Below are 21,966 nucleotides of genomic sequence, written 5' to 3' on the forward strand. Positions count from 1 at the left end.
TTAGCTGGGACTATAGGTGTACACCATTATGCCTAATTTTTTATATTTTTGTAGAGATGGGGTCTTACTCTTGCTTAGGCCTGTCTAACCCCTACTCTCAAGTAATTCTTATGGCCCAGCCTCCCAGAGTGCTGGGATTATAGGCACGAGACACCATACACAGCCCCTACCTTCTTTAACAGCCAAAGTTGGCTTGATCTCCATGAATAGCCCCATGAAGAGCCCCAATGTCTTCCCACTTAGGAACTGGCTTTAAGCCTGAGGCTAAAAGCAAGAAGCAACTAGACACAGGTCATAGGTCACTCAGACAGCAAGAGAGAGAGTCAGAGCTGGAAACTCCCTTGAGTGTGGAGGGGGCTACTCTGCTCCCTGCAATGGGCTCAGGGCCCACAGAATCCTGTGGAGTCCTGCCTTTGCCCATCAAGGTTTCCCCAAGAATTAAGATCTTATTTCCACCCACCCTTTAAGTTTTTAGGGTGTCAGGAGCTCAGTGTAAAATTTCTTAACTTCTGAACTCTCAGCGGGCTCAGGGGCCTCAGCAAGCCAGGCCATGTTCCCTGTTATCCCCAGCCTGCTCCCGTTATACCTTTTTCCAACAATTCCCTGGCAACTCCCTCACCAAAACAAACCAACAAAACAAACTAAAACCAATACTAGGTACCCCAAAACCCATAAATGCATCAATGTACAAAGTTATGATTTAATAAAAAATAATAAAAAGATTTTAAAAATAAAACCAACACCAGGCCACAATGGTCACCTTGCAGCTGCCCACTCAACTCTGGCTTGGCACTGGCTGCAGGAAAAAAGAGGACTCCCTGCCACCTCCCCCTTCTAGAATCATCTCCTTTCTGCAGCTGCATTCAAGCCCCTGCATTACGTCAGCTACTAGCTGTTCAGCCATTATAGGATTCCCAAGACCAGCCTCCAAGTTCCCAGCATCCAGACCTTTGCATGTGCAGGTACCTGCCCCTAACCCACCTGCACCCACCAGCCCCTTTCCCAGGCCAGCTCTTCCTTTCCTTCCTTCCTTCTTTTTTTCTTTGGGGGTTGGGGGGGCAGAATTTCACTGTCACCCTGCCTGGGTAGAGTGCCATGTCGTCCAAGCTCACAGTAACCTGAAACTCTTTGGGCTCAAGTGATCTTCTTGCCTCAGTCTCCCAAGTACAGGCACCAGCCACATCACTCGGTTATTTTTAGAGACGGGGTCTCTCTCCTGCTCAGGCTGGTCTCGAGCTCCTGAGCGCAAGCAGTCCACCCACCTCAGCCTCCCGGAGTGCTGGGATTATAGGCATGAGCCACTGTGCCCAGCCCCTTCCTACTTGTTTTTCAAGCCCTGGGTCAGATTAAATCCCCTACTTAAGAGGCCTGCCCTGCTGTAGTCCCAGCTACTTGGGAGGCTGAGGCAAGAAAATCGCTTAAGCCCAGGAGTTGGAGGTTGCTGTGAGCTGTGTGACGCCACGGCACTCTACCAAGGGCAATAAAGTGAAACTCTGTCTCTACAAAAAAAAAAAAAAAAAAAAAGAGGCCTGCCCTGCTTTTCCTGGATAGGTAGAGCCCCTCCCCAGCCTAGCCCAGCCTCATCATGGCTCTGGGTCTTCTGGGCCAGCACTGGCTCTGTGGGGCTCATGTCTGGTTCTGCCCCCAGTGAGGGCCAGGCGAGCATGAGACTTCAGCAGTTCCCAGGCATCACAGAGTGGGGGGTGAGGAGGTTGCAGGGACTGAGCGAAGAGATAGGATGAGGTCTCTGTGAGGGTAGAAGGGAGAAATGAAAAGTCTCCAGCCCCAAATAGAGTGGGGTGATGGCAGCAATTGGAATTAGGATCAGTTATTTGCACAAGAACGTGATCAAGCATACCCGTGGAGTGTGACTAGAGCACACTTGGGCTGTTACAGATAAGGGAAGAAAAAACATCTTTATGGAGGTGTAATCAACATGCAAGAAATTCTGTGTTTAAGTGTGTGACTTAAACACAGAATTTCTTGCATGTTGCATGTGCTCTGCAATACTTGTGACACACACACATATGCAAGCAGGCATCACCTCATTCAAGACCATGATCACATCCAAACACCCCCCAAATTTCCTTGTGCCTCTCGTCATCCCTCCCTCTGTCCCCTCCAGTGAAAACTAGAAGAAACAGGGCCAGGCACAGTGGCTCATGCCTATAATCCTAGCACTCTGGGAGGCCGAGGCGGATGGGCCACCTGAGCTCAGGAGTTTGAGACCAGCCTGAGCAAGAACAAGACCCCTATCTCTAAAAATAGTCAAGCATTGTGGAGGGTGCCTGTAGTCCCAGCTACTCAGGAGGTTGAGACAAGAGGATCACTTGAACCTAAGAGTTTGAGGTGGCCACGGCACCGTACCCAGGGTGATGAAGTGAGACTCTGTCTCAAAAAACAATCAGTCAGTCAATCAATCAATCAAACAAACAAACAAAAAAACTGGAAGCAACCTTGATGTCCAATAGTTAGGGATCAGAAACCTCAGGATTCCAAACTATGAAATATACAGAACAATCTGAAAAGGAAGAGGAAGATACAGTGTGGATGAACTCTGAGAATGTTAGGCTGAATAAAATAAGCTAATCACAAAAGGACAAATACTATATGCTTCCACTTTTATGAGGTCCTAAAGTTGTCAGATTCAGAGACCAAAAGTACAATGGTGAGGCCGGGCACAGTGGCTCATACCTGTAATCCTAGCACTCTGGGAGGCCAAGGCAGGTGGATTGTTTGAGCTCATGGGTTCCAGACCAGCCTGACCTAGAGTAAGACCCTGTCTCTAAAAAAATAGCTGGGCATTGTGTGAACACCTGTACTCCCAGCTATTTGGGAGGCTGAGGCAAAGGATGGCTTGAGCCCAAGAGTTTGAGGTTGCTGTGAGCTGTGACGCCACAGCACTTACTTAACAGAGAACACCGTACTCCCAGCTATTTGGGAGGCTGAGGCAAAGGATGGCTTGAGCCCAAGAGTTTGAGGTTGCTGTGAGCTGTGACGCCACAGCACTCACTTAACAGAGGGTGACATAGTAAGACTCTGACTCCAAAAACAAACAAACAAACCAAAAGTAGAATGGTGGATGCCAGGGAGAGGGTGGGGAGTTAGAGTTAGCATTGAATGGGGACAGAGTTTCAGTTTTACAAATTGCAAAGGTTCTTGAGATAGGCTGTGCAGCAAGGTGAACACATATAACAATACAGAAGAGTGCAATTAAACATGGTTAAGATGGTAAGTCTCATGTTACATATATTTTACCACAGTTGAAACTTTTGTTTTTAATTTTAAAAATCACCAAAGGTGAGGTAGACTGGAAGAAGAGCTATGCTCAGTGACTTGGGAAGACCAATGAGTTACAAAAAGAAAACAAAAGAAAATGCAGAGAGACACTAATGGCTTGATACCTAATTTATGTAATGGAAAACCACAAAAAGAGTTCTGCTTCTGATAATGGCAGAGTTAGCCACATCTGACCAGCCCTGTCAATTACAACAATAAAGATTACAACAATAAATTCTGAACTAAATACAAAAGACAACTACCTGAAAGCTCTAATGCTGCAATGTCCAATATAGTAGCGCCTAGCTACATGTGCCTATTTGAATTTAAATTGATTAACTTTAAACAAAATAAAAAATTTAGTTTCTTGGTTGCACCAGGAACATTTATATACTCACTAGTAACACGTGGCTAGTGACCAGTGTGTTGGGCAGTGCAGATACGGAACATCTCCACCATTGCAGAAAATTCTACTGGACAGTATCACTGAGAATGACCACTGAGTACAGAATGACCAAAAACAAAAGTTGGATGGGAAGATAAGAATGGCACTAGGCGTCTTCCCCACCTTTTACTGCTATTCATCAGAGATAGAAACTGGCTTAAAGTATCAGAGGAAAGTGTCCAAGGAGACCACAACAGCTCAACAATACAACAGAATATTGAGGAAAGAAAAGAACCAGAGATGGGAAGCACCAAAGTCTACACAAAAATTCTGTATAAGTTTCTTGCTGACCCTTGAACTATGCATGCTGAATGCACTCCAACTAGCCCAGCTAAGGCTAAAAGAACTAAAACCAAGATTTCATCTGCCACCTACCACAAGGAAAAGAGACTTTGGAATTTTAGTCCCGTCAGGTTAATGGCCTGGTGAATATAATTAAATTAAAAATTTTTTCCAATGCTCTTCAGAGGAATATAACAGAAACCAGAGTCTCTACAATGCATCATCCATAGTGTCCTGAACACAATTTAAAATTACTAGACAGATGAAGAAGCAGGAAAATATACTCAGGAAAGATGAAAATTAATGGAGACTGACCCTGAGGTGATCCAGATGTTGGAATTAGTAGATAAGGTCTTTGAAGCAGTTATAAATATAGTCAACGATATAAGGATGAATTAGCTCCTAACAAATGAATAAGAAACCTCAGCAAAGAAGTAGAAACTCTAAAAATGGACAAAAGGGAAACTCTAAAACTGAAAAATACACTAACTGAAATAAAAAATTCAGGGTAAGTGGCTCATCCCTGTAATCCTAGCACTTTGGGAGGCCAAGATGGGCAGATTGGTTGAGCTCAGGAGTTCAAGAAGAGCCTGAGTAAGAGCCAGACCTTGTCTCTACTAAAAAATAGAAAAACTTAGGCTGGGCACGGTAGCTCATGCCTGTAATCCCAGCACTGTGGGAGGCTGAGGAGGGAGAATTGCTTGAGCTCAGGACTTGCCTGATCAAGAGAGAGACCCCGACTCCTAAAAAAAAATGAAAAATCCAGCTGGGTACCATGGCAAGCACCTGTAATTCCAGTGGCTCCCAGAAGCTGAGGCAGTGAGATGCCCACAGCCCAAGTCTGAGGTTGCAGTAAGCTATGATGCCATTGCACTCTGCTCAAGGCATAGGGTGGGACTCTGTCTCAAAAAAAAAAAAAAGCAAAGGGCGGCGCCTGTGGCTCAGTGAGTGGGGCACCGGCCCCATATGCCGAGGGTGGTGGATTCAAACCCAGCCCCGGCCAAACTGCAACAACAATAACAAAAAATAGCCGGGCGTTGTGGTGGGCGCCTGTGGTCCCAGCTGCTCGGGAGGCTGAGGCAGGAGAATCGCGTAAGCCCAAGAGTTAGAGGTTGCTATGAGCCGTGTGATGCCACGGCACTCTACCCGAGGGCGGTACAGTGAGACTCTGTCTCTACAAAAAAAAAAAAAAATAGAAAAGCTTAGCTGGCTGCTGTAGGTCAGTGGTTTGTGTGATAGCCCTGCACACCAGCGATGGGGGGGTCCAGCCTTTCCTTTGCCTGATAAATGAAAAAAAAAAAAAAGAAAAAAAAAAAAACTAGCTGGGCATTATGGCGTATGCCTGTAGTCCCAGCTACTGAGGAGGCTGAGGCAAGAGGATTGCCTGAGCCCAAGAGCTTGAGATTGCTGTGAGCTATAATGATGCTATGGCACTCAACCCAGGGTGATAAAGTGAGACTCTGACTCAAGAAATAATGAAATAAAAAAATCACTGTGTTGGGCAGCACCTGTGGCTCAAAGGGTAGGGTGCCGGCCCCATATGCCAGAGGTGGCGGGTTCAAACCCAGCCCTGGCCAAAAAAATTGCAAAAAAAAAAAAAAATCACTGTGTGGGCTTAATAACAGGTTTTAGATGATAGAAGCATTTGTGGGTTCTAGGCTGTGCTCTGACGGCATCTTTCCTTCACTCAACTTCCCTTCACTTAACTTAGTCTGACACCTGCCCCTACTTCTCCCACCAGCTGGTGGCTGGGTCCCTCTATCAGCTCCTAATGATGGTGTATATGGAGGCTGGTTCATATAGGGCCAAATAATTACAAAACCAGATTGTTCTCTAGGAGAGTAGGCCTTGCCCACACCCACACCAAGGATTAACCAAGCACCAGTGATAGCAGCCTTGGTACCATTCCAAGAATTGCCCATCAGATGCTTGTCCAAGGGCAGCCCATAATCCTCTTTCCCATTGGAAATGTCAGACACACTCTGATCAAGATGCTAATGTCATTCGCACTTCACAGAAGAACTGAGTCTCAGAGACACTGAATCATCCACCCAGGGTCACATAGTTGGTAAATGGCCAGGCTGGTGTTTGACCCCAGCTCTACGCTCCTGAATGTTCCAGATGAACACAGGCTCAGAGAAACTCTGTATCAGCCGTGGCCTCAGCATTCCTGGAAAGCAGGAGTTGCCTTCGTGCTTCTCCCTTACACCTACTTTTCTCCCCCCACCTTATCACTTTGGCCTTTGCCTTTGGGTTACCAGTGACACCCTCCTGTGGCCAATTCCCTCACCCCTCATCCATTTCTCCTTCTAAGGACCATGACATCCTGGGTCCCCTCCCCTCCACTGTTGTCTCCAATTTGTGCTGGTTTTCTTCTCTTTTAGCCCTAAACGATATTGGTCCTTGATCCTCTTGTGCCAGCTGCTCTCCCTGGGAAATTCACCTACTCTGAGGCCACAATCAGCATGTCCATGGTGCTAGTTTCCAGATTCTTGATCCTCCCAGGGCTCTCTTTTCAAGGCCAAATCTACTTATCTAACACCACCCAGCAGTGCCTTGCCCAGGCTTGTCATGCTGGAGTCATCCCCCATTAAGCCTGCTTCCTTCCATCCCATGGCATCTTGGCTAAGATCCCACCATCCACCCCATCTTCGAAGACAGAAATATTCACATTCCTCTGAAACTCGGCCACTCACCAAGTCCTATGATTGCATCCACTTTTCCTGCCTCCTCCCATTGTCATGGTCTCTTGGCTGAATTATTTTGCCAAAGCTGCCTCTCCCCATTGGCATCCAGGATTTCCTTCTAATCCAGAAATCAGACCCTCAGCTTTAAATCCTAAAAGTGCTCCCATCAGCCCAGTACTGGGCTCTCCAGCATGCCCCTGAGCCTTTGCACATGCCACTCCCCCCTACTGGTAACTCCTTCCAGGTCTGGAGACTCTGCTCTCTATTTAATATCTTTAGAAGGCCCTGCCAGTTGCCCGTAGGCTGGGTTAGGGGGCTACCTCCCTTGGCTCTCTTACCCTGTTTTCCCCAGCAGCTGTCTACTGAACAGATGAATGAATGAGGGTTCAACAGAGGCCCAGGCACCCAGGGTCTCAGAGAACAGCTTAGGCTCAGATTGAGGCCTTCCCACAGTGTCCACGATCGTGACTCTCTCTTTCTTCACCCACCTGTGCCACTGTGCACCCACCTCTATCCTTCAAAACACTCACGTTGGTTTTTTTTCTTTAAATATATTTATTTTCAGAGGAGACTTGACCCCCTTCCCATAAAGGCAAGCCAGCATTAGTGTCGTATATAGAGAGTAGCCATAAAAACAATGAAAACAAAACAAAGTTCAGTAACAGCTGGTCCCTGATGTTGGCAAGGCTGCCAGCCTGGGTCTCTGGTGCTCCTGGTTCAGGGGGAGATTGGCAAGAGCCTGTCACCATGGTTTTAAAGACACAGCAGCAGCCACGGGAGTCTTTGGTCTTGATGTCAAGGGAAGGAGGCTGAGATCCTGAGAGGAGGCAATGCTGTGTGCTCTCCTGGCCCACGGGCTGCTCTTGTGCCTGCCCCTGGGACTTCACAGACTTCAAGGGAAGTGCTGTCCCTAGAGATCACCCAACAACTATCCTCAGCCCTCTAGGTTAGATGGGGTAGGCTGGGGTTCTGGGCTCAATGGGGTAGCACATAGAGGGGCCCCCAGTGGGGATGCCAAGGCACCTGGGTCCTTAAAGATCAGAGGTGTTTGTATAACCCAAGGCAAAGTGCTTCCTCTCCAACCACTGTAGAGGGGCTGTCCCTTCTCTCCGATCCACACAGATGGAAGGCAGTGAGGAAGAGGAGGAATGAGGAAGAGGCTCTTCCCCACCTGCCATCCAACCTTCTCTCTGCAGTAGTTTAGAGTACAAGCCTGTTCCTTCCCCTGCTCCAGATCTCTGGAGAGGCAGCCGGAGATTCTTGGCTGTGGGGGGAGGTCCACGGATGGCTTGCCAGGGTCTGTTCAAAGCTGAGAAACATCACTCTGAATCAAGATGCCAGGCCTTCTCCTGGGCTGGTCCTTCCAACTGAGTCAGGACTCACCATTCAAGTGAGCAGCTTACCTGGTGCTGCTTCCATGAAGTGCTCAAGACTCCCAAGCTGTGCCATGGGGCTCCTCTAACCCCTAGGGACTATGGTTTCTCCACCACTTTGTAACTTCCTAGGGACAAGTCTGTCTCCACACAGGCTGGGGGTGGGGGTCCTAGAGCATAAGTAATATGTCCTATTCCAGTCTCAGCCCATCACTGGCTCTGACTCAGGCCATTTGACTCAGCTCAAATGCCATCTTTTCAGGGAGCCCTGGACTACCCAGAATAAAGTAACCCCTCTTGCTCCCATCATGTTTCCGGAAAATTCCAGGAATATATAAGAAAGCCCTAAATGTCCTGCCTCAGCATCTGAGTTTACAGAGACCTCAGATAAACCTAGAATTCTGACTCCTTCCAGTCTCTGGCTAAGTCTCCAGGGAGCTGTGATTACAAGAGATAGTAAGCACCAGGTGCTTCTGTCACCTGTGTTTTGCAACTGAGGAAATTGAGGCACAGAGTTACCCAAGGTCATAAAGTAAGAAGTGGAGAGCTGGGACTTGAACTCAAGGCTGTTTCCAGAAACCGTCTTATTTATTTAAAGATACCCTGGATAGAGTGCTGTAGCATCATAGCTCACAGCAACCTCAAACTCCTGGGTTCAAGTGATTCTCTTGCCTCAGCCTCCCAAGGAGTTGGGACTACAGGCGCCGCCACAACACCCAGCTATTTTTAGAGAAGGGGTCTTGCTCTTGCTGGTCTTGAACTTTGCACTTGGGCAATCCATCCACCTTGGCCTCCCAGAGTGCTAGGATTACAGGCGTGAGCCACTGCGCCCAGCTATTTTTCATTTTTATTTTTTTGAGACATGGTCTCACTCTGTCTTCCAGGCTATAGTGGAGTCATCACAGCTCTCTGCAGCCTGGAACTCCTGGGCTCAAGGGATCCTCCTGCCTCAGCCTCCTGAGTAGCTGAGATACAGGTGCCCACCACCATGCTTGCCTAATTTTTCCATTTTTAGTAGGGGTCTTGTTCTTGCTTAGTCTGGTCTCAAACTCCTGAGCTCAACTGAGCCTCCTGCCTTGGTCAGCTACCTCGTCCGGACAGAATCTGCCCTTCAACTGCCACATTTGGTTCCCCCACCGATCCAAACTCCATCCCTACCAAGCCAAGCCACAGCCAGGAGTACCGAGATGCTATAAACATCTCACAAACATTTACTGGGCACCAATTGCATGCCAGCTTCATACTGGAATCCCAGCAAGGGAAAGAGTAAACAAGGATTCCCATGCCCACAGAGCTGATGTTCTGGATGGGGTGGAGACAGGGGGGATAATGTTTTGTTAATTTGTTTGTTTTGTTATATCAGGTGGTAACCACCCATATGGAGAGAAAAATAAGTTAAACAAGGGAATTAGGCAGTCAGGAGGGGCTGCATCTTTTAAGGGAGATCAGGAGGGCCTCCCTGAGAAGGTGGGAAGGTAAGGGAGGAGGGCAGGGGGATAGAACATTCTCAAAAGAGGAAACAGATGGTGCAAAGTCTCTGAGGGAAGGCCCTGCATGCTGTATTCAAGGCACAGAGATGAGGCCTGTGTGGTTGGAACAGAGGAGAGAGAGCAGAAAGAGGTGAGGGCAGTAGAACTACCTTCACCACCTCCAATGCAGAATGAATACCTTGTCACCCCAAGTCATCATCTGTGTGCCATCTCCCAACAGTCCTGCCCCTATGCCTCTGCCCCAGCTGTGTCCCCAGTGTACCCACCAGGATCACAGAGCAGTACCAGGGCCAAGGGCCACCTACCCACAATTTGAATGTGGATGGAGGTGGCGATCCTGGTCATAGTTCTCCGGCTCTGGCAGAACCTCTGATCTAGGTTACAGCATTTGAGCAAATCCACAGGGATTTTGGGAACATGTTCATATCAGTGGCTGGGCAGGAAGGGTGACCCAGGTCTTGTCCATGTAGGGTACAGGAAGGGGGGCCAGATCCTTTCTCCTCCACTTGGGAAGGAGGTGAGCACAGGCTGGTGGATGGGCCATCCTCAAAGCATACCTGCTTGGCTTTTGCTATAAGCCTCCTAACCTCTGTGCATCGGCTTAGGGCTCTGAGGACATCCTGCCACTGCTGCCCAGGTCTGTGCCCACTGCTGCCAGCACCTCCTCCACCTCCTGTTCCTCTTCCTCCCTGACCCTCACCTCTCTCTGCTCTCTAAAATTTTTTTTTTTTTTTTTTTTGTAGAGACAGAGTCTCACTTTATGGCCCTCAGTAGAGTGCCATGGCATCACACAGCTCACAGCAACCTCCAACTCCTGGGCTTAAGTGATTCTCTTGCCTCAGCCTCCTGAGTAGCTGGGACTACAGGCGCCCGCCACAACGCCCAGCTATTTTTTGGTTGCAGTTCAGCTGGGGCCGGGTTTGAACCCGCCACCCTCAGTATATGGGGCCGGCGCCTTACCGACTGAGCCACAGGTGCTGCCCTCTAAAATTTGTTTTAAAAGCAGCCAGGAGCGGTGGTGTGGACTTGTAGTCCCAGCTACTCAAGAAGCCGAGGTAGGAGGGTCACTTGAGCCCAGGCATGTAAGGTACAGTGAGTTACGATCACACAACTGCCCTCCAGCCTGGGTGACAGAGTGAGACTCTGCCTCTAAAAATAAAAAGAAAGGACCCTCCAGGGTCTGCTGTGGTTGAACTGGAGGTGCCCTGAGGTCCCTTGGCCTCTGCAGCTACCTGTCTCTTTTCCCCCACTAGCCCTGCTAACTCTGCCCTGGTAAACCCAGACTCCTTGCCTTGCCTCCCACATGCCATGCTTGTCCTAGCCTCAGAGCCTTTGCACATGCTGGGCCCTCTTATGAACGTCTACCTGGCTGGCTTCTTTTCATTGTTTGGGCCTCATCCCTGTCCTTGTCCTCCTCTCCCACCAGGGAACATCAGTTTCATGAAGCTTCATGTAGTTCACTTCTAGACCCAGTGTCTCCCAATGCATGTACTTCCTAAGTGTGTGCTGAATGAACAAATGAGAGACAGACAGGGGTGGAAGGGAGGCAGGGCTAGGCACAAGATGGGGTAGGAGTGGTCCCCAGGCCATGGTCGGTAGGACATGATCATTCTTTAGACATACTACTGTAGGACCCTAGACCAAACTTTGGCTTTAGGAATCCAGGAAGGGGTAGGGGGTGAGAGCAGAGCTGAGATCTGTCAAGTTCAATGTGAGCGACAGCATCATATTAACAAAGGTATAGTCCATACTGAGGGAGGGAAAAGGCCTCCTCTATGCTGCTCTGGTCAGATTCAGGCTGGGGCTGAGAGTACTACTCAAAAGTGCAAAGAAAGCTCGTGCTAAAGGGCCTGGGGAGGGGAGGGACAGCCACATGACAGAACAGGACCTCTGCCTCTGAGTTATCCAAGCAGGAGATTCAGAGATCCTTACAGGAGTCACTGGCCCTTGTTCCCTGTGCTCATGGCTTGCAGCCCAGTCCTGGTTTCCTCCTCCCCAGCTTCCCTAGTCTTCTACCGCAAAGCTTGCCCTGTACCACACTTCTTCACCTGGATGAAGTGTCTAGCTCGCTCATATGGATAGTAGCATCCCAATTTCCAAAGGCTAGTCCCCGTCCATGGTTACTCATACCTCTCCAAGATCCACCCATGTCTCACCCATCCATATCGCCACCTAGTCTAGCCCATCAGCTATTCCTCACTTGGACCAGTGCAGCCCCTCTTTCTCTAGTACTTTAATTCTGTCCTCGACCCCCTGGGCTCAGACTAACCCAAATGTCCTGTTTGAGGCCAATAGCCTGGCTCTGCCCTTTCCTCTCTCCCATCTCTGGACCTCATCACCCTAGCCTCATCATTCCGTCTAGAAGTTCCTCCAAGCACCCAGCAATTTCTTTCCTTGGCAATTTTTTTTTTTATTTTTTGAGACAGAGTCTGACTATGTCACCCCTGGTAGAGTGCTGTGGTGTCACAGCTCACAGTAACCTCAAACTCTTGGGCTTAAGTGATTCTCTTGCCTCAGCCTCCCAAGTAGTTGGGACTACAGGTGCCCGCCACAACGCCTGGCTATTTTTTGGTTGTAGTTGTTATTGTTGCTTGGCAGGCCCTGGGCTGGGTTCGAACCTACCAGCTCTGGTGTATGTGGCTGGCACCCTAGCCACTGAACTATAGGTGCCGAGCCTCTCCTTGGAAATTTTGCACACTGGTCTCTCCACCTGGTTAACTCCTACTCACCCTTTGTAACCCAGCCAACTGTCACCTCCCCCAGAAGGCCTTACAGACTTCTCCCCAGCTCACCCCACTAGGTGCTGGGCTCTGTGATAGTTTTAGAGACTTCTGCTATCAGCTGGGCATTCACTCTGCTCAGTTCTTTTACATAGGAGGTTATGAATGCTATTATTCCCAGTCATACCCCAATATGTAAAAGAACTGAGCAGGTGAAAAAACTGAAGCACTAGGAAGCAAGTCACTAGCCCCAAGGCACTGAACTCAAACTGGAAGGACACAGTGGAAGGTAGGTTAGAGCCCAGGCAGTGGTGAAGGGAACAGCTTGTAGTGCCCAGATAAGAGAGGAACAGGGCCATGTGCCCCACAGTGCCTGCCTGCTGTGTCCCATGAGTGAGATGAGGGGAATTTTGCCCACTCCTGCTTTCAAAGAGTCATTCTGGTGGCTCCTGTACCCAATGCTCACTCTGGGCCAGGTACTGGGCCAGTCTCACCCTTTATTGGACCTGCAAACAACTCTAGGTTGGGGGGTGAATGCTGTTCTAAACTTCTTTTCTTTTTTTTTTGTAGAGAGATAGTTTCACTTTATCACCCTCGGTAGAGTGCTGTGGCATCACAGCTCACAGCAACCTCCAACTCCTGGCTTAGGTGATTCTCTTGCCACAGCCTCCCTAGTAGCTGGGACTACAGGCGTCCGCCATAACTTCCAGCTATTTTTTTGTTGCAGTTTGGCCAGGGCCAGGTTTGAACCCGCTACCCTCAGTGTATGGGGCTGGTGCCCTACCCACTGAGCCACAGGCGTTGCCTGAATTTCTCAGAGGAAGGCCCTGAACTGGGACAGCTACTACCAACCCATTTTACAGATGCAAACTGAAGCTCAGAAAGAACTTTTCCCTGAGGCCCCAAGGCCAGTTTAATAACCAAGCCACCCAGCTTATTTGCATTCAGCCTGTCTGGGCCTCCTGAGGGCCCAGGTGTGCTGTATGAAGCTCCAAGTAACACTCCCTACCCCATATTTATTCAGAACAGCTGCTCCTGGAAGGGAAGTAATTTGAGGCTGGGTAGGCTGAAGGCTTCAAAGATAACTCCACAGTCTAGGATTTCTATCCTGTGGGGGGAGGGGGTTGCCCCACGGGGCCACCCTGGCCCCTGTGCTCAGATGCCTGGGACCTCACTGTGGCTCAGACTGGGTACTTTGGGAGCCTTTCCCCCAATCTCATGGCATCTCACAGGTTTTGCAAGGCAGACTCCCCAAGACAGCAATAAAGGCCCTTCTATATTCCTGGCAACCCAGGACAAAAACTTCCATACACTTTCCCTCATGCCTCACTTGCAAGCAGGCAGGGAACTAAATGATGTTCTTCTGCCAAAGTGAATCCCCAATTTACCCGCTTCCTATTACAGGCTGCAGCAGGAACCAGGCCAGCAGCCTCTTTCCAGATCTTCTACCCACAGCAGACACAGGATCATCTTCTTAGGACACAATCGGATTATGCCCCTGGCAGGTTTCAAGCCTTCCTGGTCCCCACCGCCTTGAGGGTGGATTCCACACACTCCTCACCACCTTCCCCACTCTGGCTAAGCCCTCCCCACCTCCGATCCCCTCTTTCCACGCTGGCCTCTTTTCTGCTCGGCAAACACTCCAGGTTGGGCCCTGACCCGCATCTTGCCTTTTCCTGGGCCTAACATGCCCTCGCTGGCTGCTGCGCTCACAACACGGTGACACCTTCTTGGAGAACCCCTCCCTGAGCTGCCTGATGCGCCGTCTTCCCAGCACTCAGCCAGCCGGGGCTGGAATGACGTGGTTTTCTGTTTAAGCGGTCGAATGGGTCGCGTACTCCCAGGCCAGGGGCCCCGGCTGCTTCCCCAGCCCCAGCACATCGGTGGCGCCCAGTAGCGCCCCGCACTGACTCGCTGGCGGCCACCGCAGTCTCCGGTGGGGCTCTGGGGCACCTCCGCCCGTCTACACATCCGGATTACCCCGCGTCACGGGGCTGGGATCATCCCCACTCGCTCCCACCCGTTTCACAGCTGCGTTCTCGGGCACTTCGGCGGCGCCCTGGCCCTAGATAAGTGGGGCTGTCTCGGGTAGGAGGTCCAGGCCCCCAGCCATATGGAGAAAACCCCAATAGGGCAGTCCAGCAGAATAATGGGGGCCAGAGCCCGGCTGCCTGGGCCGCGGAGGCGGGGCCCGAGCCCGCCGCGAGGGTGGCTATCAGAGTAGGGGGAGTTCGCTTACCTGTGGACCACACCGGCTGCCAGACGCACCGAGGGCCGGCGGTGGGGCGGAGGACCGCGAGCCTAGCGGCGGACCCAGAGAAGAAGACAGGCACAACCGGACTCTGCTCCCGGCCCTGCCCCGGCCCGGAGCCGGGGAAAGAAGGCTGGAAGAAGGGGGGCGCGGGGCGGGTCCCGGGGCGGGCCCTCGAGGGCGGGGGCAGGGCCAGGCGCGGAATCTCCCGGCGCGACCAGGCCCCGCCCCGGACCCCGCCCAGCGTCTCTGGGCTCCTCCCCTTCCCGCCCAGTCCTTTGGGCGGTGAGCCTAGCCCGGGTCCTTCAGAGTGTCTCCGCGCTGCGCCTTAATCTCTCGCCTTTGAACCCAGTACAGTCTGCTGCGCACTAGGTCCGGCCCCCGGCGGCATCCCTGTCTGCTATATGTCCCGGGTCCCCTCTTTTATCCAGGATGCTCTGGCCCCACTCATCTGCCCACACCCCTGGCGCACTCCGAGTCTCTGGGGAGCACTACTGAGTTTCGGCGGCCACTCCAGGAGCCCCAAATCTGGGGACCTGCTAACGGGCCAGCCCAGGGGTTCTTTCTGGGGCTGAGGCACTCTAAGAGGGCATCTGGGCAAAGGCTAGAGTTTGGTGGGGTGCAGGGGTCAGGCGGCTGAGCCAGGGAGATAAAGCTGAGAGGTAGGGCCGTGTGGGTGGTGGCAGCAGCCTTGGGCTTGGCCGCGGGCAACGCATGAGCTTGAGCTGAGGGGAACCAGAAATGACCCGTGACCCGAGGTCAGCAGGGCGCAGGAAGCCTGGGCCAACCATGAATAGGCCCAGGAGGTTCCAGAGCCTGTGACATGTAAACCCTGGCAGTGAGGTCCTGGACAAGTTGCTTAAATTCACTGAGATTTGATTTCCACACAAGGGAAGTGGGGGATGGGGACAGGAGGCCTCTATTGCAAGTGTGGAAAGAACCCGTCCCTCAGAGTTCAGCCTCTTGACCTTTACACTTGCCCTTCCCTCTAATGAACTGTTCTTTCCCCTTCTTTTAAAAATGTATTTATTTAAGGCTCTGCGCCTGTAGTTCAGCCTCTAGGGCGCCAGCCACATGCACGGGAGCTGGAGGGTTCGAATCCAGCCTAGGCCTGCCAAACAATGCAACCAAAGAATAGCCAGGCGTTGTGGTCGGTGCCTGTAGTCCCAGCTACTCAGGAGGCTTGGGCAAGAGAATTGCTTAAGCCCAAGAATTTGAGGTTGCTGTGAGCTGTGACACCACTGCACTCTACCTGGGGCGACAGCTTGAGACTCTGTCTCAAAAAAAAAAATTTATTTATAGAGACTGAGGCCAGGCACCCTGGCTCATGCTGGTAATCCCAGAAGCCTGAGAGGCCGTCGCTGGTGGACGGATTGAGCTCATCAGTTTGAGACCAGCCTGAGCAAGAGGGAGACTCCATCTCTAAAAATAGCCAGGTGTTGTGACTGAGGCCTATAGTCTCCCAGCTACTTGGGAGGCTGAGGCAAGAGGATCTCTTGAGCCAAAGACGTTGAGGTTGCTGTGACCTATGATGCCACATAACACTCAATCCTACATCAACTGAATGAGACTCTGTCTCAAAAAATAAAAAAAGAAAAGAAAAAGATTTGCCCTACGGACAAATCTTTTTTTTGAGTCTTACTTTGTCATCCATAGTAGAATGCCATGATGTCATAGCTCACAGCAACCTCCAACTCCTGGGCTCAAGTGATTCTCCTGCCTCCGCCTCCCAAGAGCTGGGACTATAGGCGCCTGCCACAACACCTGGCTATTTTTTGGTTGCAGCCGTCATTGTTGTTTGGCGCCCAGCTGGATTCGAACCCACCAGCTCAGGTGTATGTGGCTGGCACCTTAGCGGCTTGAGCCACAGGTGCCGAGCCTCTTTCTTTTTTCTTTTTTTTTTTTGAGACAAGAATTTCACTATGTCGCCCTAGGTAGAGTGCTGTGGCATCACAGCTCACAGCAACCTCCAACTCCTGGGCTTAAGCGATTCTCTTGCCTCAGCCTCCCGAGTAGCTGGGACTACAGGCACCTGCCACAACGCCCAGCTATTTTTTTGTTGCAGTTTGGCCAAGGGCCGGGTTCGAACCTGCCACCCTCAGTATGTGGGGCCTGTTCACAGCAACCTTCAGCTCCTGGGCTCAAGCAATTCTTCTGCCTCAGCCTCCCAAGTAGGTGGGACTATAGGCGCCTGCCATAACACCTGGCTATTTTTTTGGTTGCAGCCGTCATTGTTTGGCGGGCCCAGGCTGGATTCCAACCCTCCAGCTCAGGCGCATGTGGCTGGTGCCTTAGCCGCTTGAGCCACAGGCACCAAACTCTTCATTTCCTTTTCAAAAGTATTCATCCTCGTCCCTTAGGCTTCAGGGGGTCTCAGCACTCCCCACAATCTTCCTCTGTCCTCACCCTCACCAAATTCACCTCTATATTCTTCCTCCCTTCCTCAAGAACTTGCTTCACATGGGCAAAAGGAAGAAAGAAAAGGACTTTCCTCAGTTGTTCTGACTAGACAGCTGTTGTATATGACACCCTGCGCCTTCACAGGTGTTCTGAACATGGCAGCCACTTGTATTAGTAGTAGGGAGAAGCCCCAGATCCCTGGAGAAGTGGAGTTAGGGTGTAATCAAAACAGGATCCGGATGGGCCAGGATTAGGGAGAAATTTCAGGTGGTAGGTTCTGCATGGGACGAAGGTGAGGAGGCTGGAGGAAGGAGCTGTGTGGGCCTGCTGTTGGGCTGCTCCGTGCATGCCCCCACTTGCCACCTCCATCCCTGAGCATGAGTCCCAGGCCTGATCCTGAGCCTGGGTCAGTGGGTAGGTGTTCAGGATAGGCTTCCTAAGGAGGAAGCATCTGAGCCCTGAGAGATGAGTAAGTGGGAGGGACTAAACTGAGTGTCCAGAGAGGAGAGCAGGGAGGGGCCAGCCACAAAATCCTTTCCTGCTCTGTGCCACAATGTCCTCATTTACTCATAGCAGTTGCTTGGCACCTGGCTTCCCTCTCCCTTCTGCCTGGCCCTTGCTCATGTCCCCCGGGGCACCTGGCACCCACGTGAGAGGAGCGGGGTAACTGGTTCTCATCCGTGATACTGCCTGCTAGGCTAGGCCCCATGCCCACCTGAGGTTCCCAGAAGCTGGGACAGTCCCAGAAGCCCAGGAGGGAAAGGGCAGAGGCAAAGTGTCCTGGAACAGGGGCAGGCAACTCGGTCAAGGCCAGGGCACTGTGTGAAAAGCTTTACAGAAATAAATATATCTGGCATTCTCTGTGAAGCTTTACAGAGGCAAATTTAAAAATCCTGATTTTACAGATGAGCCCATAGGGGTGCGGTGACCTGCCTAAAGCCACACAGCAATGAAATGGAAGAAGAAGGTTTAGGTACCTTTGAATCCAGCTCTGCCTGTGATTACCCTAATCAGCCAATAAGAAAACTTGGGCCTAGTGGTATTGTGACTAACTATCCTATGTACTGGGAACTAAGGACTTTCTTGGAATATAGAATTTCTAGGGATAACACCAGGACAGCCCCAAGCAAACTGGTCACTCAAGGAAGAGGTGAGGTGGCTTAACTGAGGTTGAGGTCACACAACTAGGAGGAGAGCTGTCATGCCAACACCTGCCCAGCAGAGACACCATCCTCTCTCCCAGGCTCAATAGTGAAGACCTTAGAGGAGTGGAGCCAAAGGTTTTGTTTTGTTTTTTAAATTGTGGTAACTACTTTATTGAGATGTAATTTACATACTGTATAATTCACTCATTTTTAATGTGTACAATATAATGCAGATGTACTTTTTATTTATTTGTTGTTGCATTTTGGCAGGGGCCAGGTTTGAACCTACCACCCTCAGTATATGGGACCGGCACCCTACTCACTGAGCCACAGGCACTGCCCGTTTTTTTTTTCTTTTTTTGGTTTTTGGCCGGGGCTGGGTTTGAACCCGCCACCTCCGGCATATGGGACCAGCGCCCTACTCCTTGAGCCACAGGTTTTAAAAGAGGAGATGACAATCTCTGATTTGCATTAAAATGTTTTGACTTCAAGGCCATGTGTGGTAGCTCTTGCCTGTAATCCCTGCACTCTGGCAGGTGCAGGCAGGATCTCTGAGCTCAGGAGTTTGAGACTAGACTGAGTAACATGGTGAGACCCCCTCGCTACAGAAAATAGAAAAATTAGCTGGGTGTGGTGGTATATGCTTGTATAGTTCCAGCTGCTAGGGAGTCTGAAGCAGGAGGATCAATTGAGCCCAAGAGCTCGAAGCTGTAGTGAGTTATGACAGCACAGCACTCCAGCCTGGATGACAGAGCAAGACCCTGTCTCAAAAAAAATCCACTTGTAACCACTTACAAGTGTATACTCAGGTCAACTTGAACCTATGCTTCTGGGTTGCAATCCCCAAGCTTTGGGCCAAATCAATTCTCTACTTATATTAGTTTTTGCTTCAGCTTCTTTTTGGCCAACAGTGGGAGCACAGGGTGACAGCAGGTTTGGAGAGAAGATGCTGGGTTGGATGAGAGAAATCCACATCTTCAAAAGCCTGTGAAAGAAGCATGTAGGGGAAGCTCAATGTGTATTTGAGCTGGACATGGGCTCAGGAGGGAAGTGCAGGGTAGTTGGAGGCTCCACGGGCAAGGGCAGAAGGAGACAGCTACCAGGGCAACACTTGGCTGGGGCTTATGCTACCTCCAGCACCCAGACAGGGGAAGTCAACTGGGCAGCTCTGAAGGTCAGAAGCAGCAAAGGATGGTAGTTGAAAGATCAATTAAGATCTTGAACTTGGCCTCCAGGGCAGCCCGGGGCAGGAGCTAGGTGGGGTAATCAGACTGGAAGAGCATTGGGAGGGAGAGAGCCAGACCAGGAAACCGGCATTTATTGACCATTTTACAGAACACCAGGTATATAGCTGACCTCTACCCTATTAAAGATAACAAGCACAAATCATCACAGGTGCTGGTGTGCCAGACACTATTTTATTCTATTTATTAATTTGTTTAATAGCTAGAGTGCTATGCCTCAGCCTAGCTCACAGCAAACTCTTGGGTTCAAGTGATCCTCCTGCCTCAGCCTTCCAAGTAGCTGGAACTATAGGCACCTGGCACCATGCCCAGCTAATTTTTCTATTTTTAGTAGAAACGGGGTCTCATTCTTGCTCAGGCTGGTCTTCAACTCCTGAGCTAAAGCCATCCTCCCACCTAGGCCTCCCAGAGTGCTGGATTATAGGTGTGAGCCACAGCCAAGACACTACGTTCAATGAACCCATCTGATTCTACAATAGCCCTGTGAGCTGGGTCCTCTGAATTCCTCTTTGATGGATGAGAAAACTGAAGCACAGAGAGGTTAGGGCACTGGCCCAAAGTACACAGCCTGTGAACTGGAACCCAGGTGCTGTACTTCGGCTTTCCTGTAGACAGATACATTTCTCTTTAATGCCCCACTTTCTAGATGCAGAAGAGGAGTTATCAGGGAGGTGGATCGACTTGCCCAAGGTCCCAGCAATGAGTCAGTCAGTGCCCTGCCTAGGCCAACGTGTCTGTGAGACGCTATTACCTCTAGTGGAGAATGGGCAAAAGCCACGGCCCCTAAGGAAGCTTGGCTGGCATCTATCCCACGGAAGATGTGGGCTTGGGGGCTGGGCTGCAGGTTTGGGAAGCTGTAGACAGGCTGGACTGAGTCTCCCAGGAATATGAATTAGAGATAAGACAGACCTAACCCCTCTTCCTGTGGCACCCAGGCCCATGCAGGACTTCCCCTCTGCAGCAGGCTGGGGGCATCCTCCGGAAATGAGTGGTGTGGGAGGGAGCTGAGGGCAGGGCTGGCAGAGTGGAGGAGGGGCTGGAGGGGCAGGACACAGTCAGAAGCTGCAGGAAAAGAGAGGCAGCATCCAAGCTCAGGATCTCAGCACCTTTGGGGTCCTTGACATGTCCTCCTCGCATCCCTGGAGAAGCAGGACATACTTTCTGAGCCAAGGCTTGGTGTTACTCAGTCCTTTCCAGCCCAGGCATCCCCAGGGTGGCTCAGAGGGTGGGGGCTTCTCTAGAGGAAAGGACCCTGCAGAGTGTGTCCAAGCTTTTGCGTATTACTTAGAGACTTCTCTCTCGTTTTTTGTTTGTTTGTTTGTTTTTAGACAGAGTCTTGCTGTGTCACCCTCGGTAGAGTGCTGTGCAGTCACAGCTCACAGCAACCTCAAATTCCTGACCTCAAGTGATTCTCTTGCCTCCACCTCCCAAGTAGCTGTGACTACAGGTACCCACCACAACACCCGGCTATTTTTTTGTTGTAGTTGTCATTGTTGTTTAGCTGGCCCAGGCTGGGTTCGAACCTGCCTGCCTCAGTGTAGTGGCTGGCGCTGTAACTACTGTGCTATGGGCACCGAGCCTTCTCTCTCATTTTTATGCAAATCCCAGTGTGAGTGTGTATGCACTGGTGCATTAACTAGAAAAAATAAATAAATAAAGCCAATTCCCCCCCCCCCCCCGCCCCGAACCTCTGGCATCTAAATCTGTGCTGGGGTAGAGAGAAGGGTCTGAGGGAGGTAGAGTCTTTCCGGAGCAAAGGGATTGAAGTTGAACCTCAAAGGGTGGTAATGTGCTGGGGCAGTCAGGCAGTTGAGCAAAGCAGACTGCCATTGCAAAGGCCTGGAAGTTTGAAGCTGCATGTTCTGGGCCAGAGGTTAATGATGCGAGAAGCAGGGGGAATAGGTAGAGACCAGCCTTCAAGAGAACCAAAGCTGGGATTGAGAAAGTTTTGGGGAGTCACCTTAAAGACTTCCATCTAATCCTGGGGGCAACAGGGAGCCATGGAAGAATTTAGAGTAGAGAGGGCCATGGTCTTATTTGTGTGGCCTAGAAATCCCACTGGCTATTGTGTATAGGGAGGAGTGAGGAGCAGGAACCTGCAGGGATGTCACCCAGTGCAGAGTAGATAAGGCCTGAATAGGGCAGAGGGGTGGAAGGAAGAGGAAATTTTTAAATTTTTAAACCTTTTTTTCAAGTATAGCACACAGAGAGGAAAAAATGGTAAGTCACAAATGTTCAGCTGGAAGAAATTTCACCACATGATTGTACTATGTGGCCAGCACCCAGATCAAGGACTAAACATCACCAGCCCCTAGAAATCGCCTTGTGCCCTCTTTCTGCTACTCTTCATGAAGGGAATCCCTATTTTGACTTTAATTTTTTTTGAGATAGGGTCTTGTTATAGTGCCCAGGCTGGGCTCAAATTCCCAGGCTCAAGCCATCCTTCTGCTTCAGTCTCCTAAGTAACTGGGACTACAGGTGCACACATGCTGCACCACACCCAGCTCTTATCTTGGCTTTTAAGGATCTAGACTCACTTTCTTTGTTAGCCAAACATTATATAAATAGAAGCAAACAGGATGTATTCTTTTTTCTTTTTCAGTTTTTGGCTGGGGCTGGGTTGGAACCCACCACCTCCAGCATATGGGGC

The 21,966-nt window shown here is 50.6% G+C and overlaps 1 protein-coding gene across 2 annotated transcripts in view; it reads right to left on the reverse strand.

Annotated features, from left to right (window-relative positions):
• The window catches only part of CERS4 (ceramide synthase 4), a 34,818-nt gene extending 20,184 nt beyond the window's left edge, over window positions 1-14,634 (reverse strand). For both annotated transcript variants that reach the window (XM_053583400.1, XM_053583401.1), the window contains exon 1: window positions 14,516-14,634. The gene's annotated coding sequence lies outside the window, so the exon portion shown is untranslated. The remainder of the gene's footprint in view (window positions 1-14,515) is intronic.
• Between the last annotated feature and the right edge of the window lie 7,332 nt (window positions 14,635-21,966).

This window comes from Nycticebus coucang, chromosome 3 (genome assembly GCF_027406575.1).
Source record: "Nycticebus coucang isolate mNycCou1 chromosome 3, mNycCou1.pri, whole genome shotgun sequence".
In the NCBI taxonomy this organism is placed as follows: Eukaryota; Metazoa; Chordata; class Mammalia; order Primates; family Lorisidae; genus Nycticebus; species Nycticebus coucang.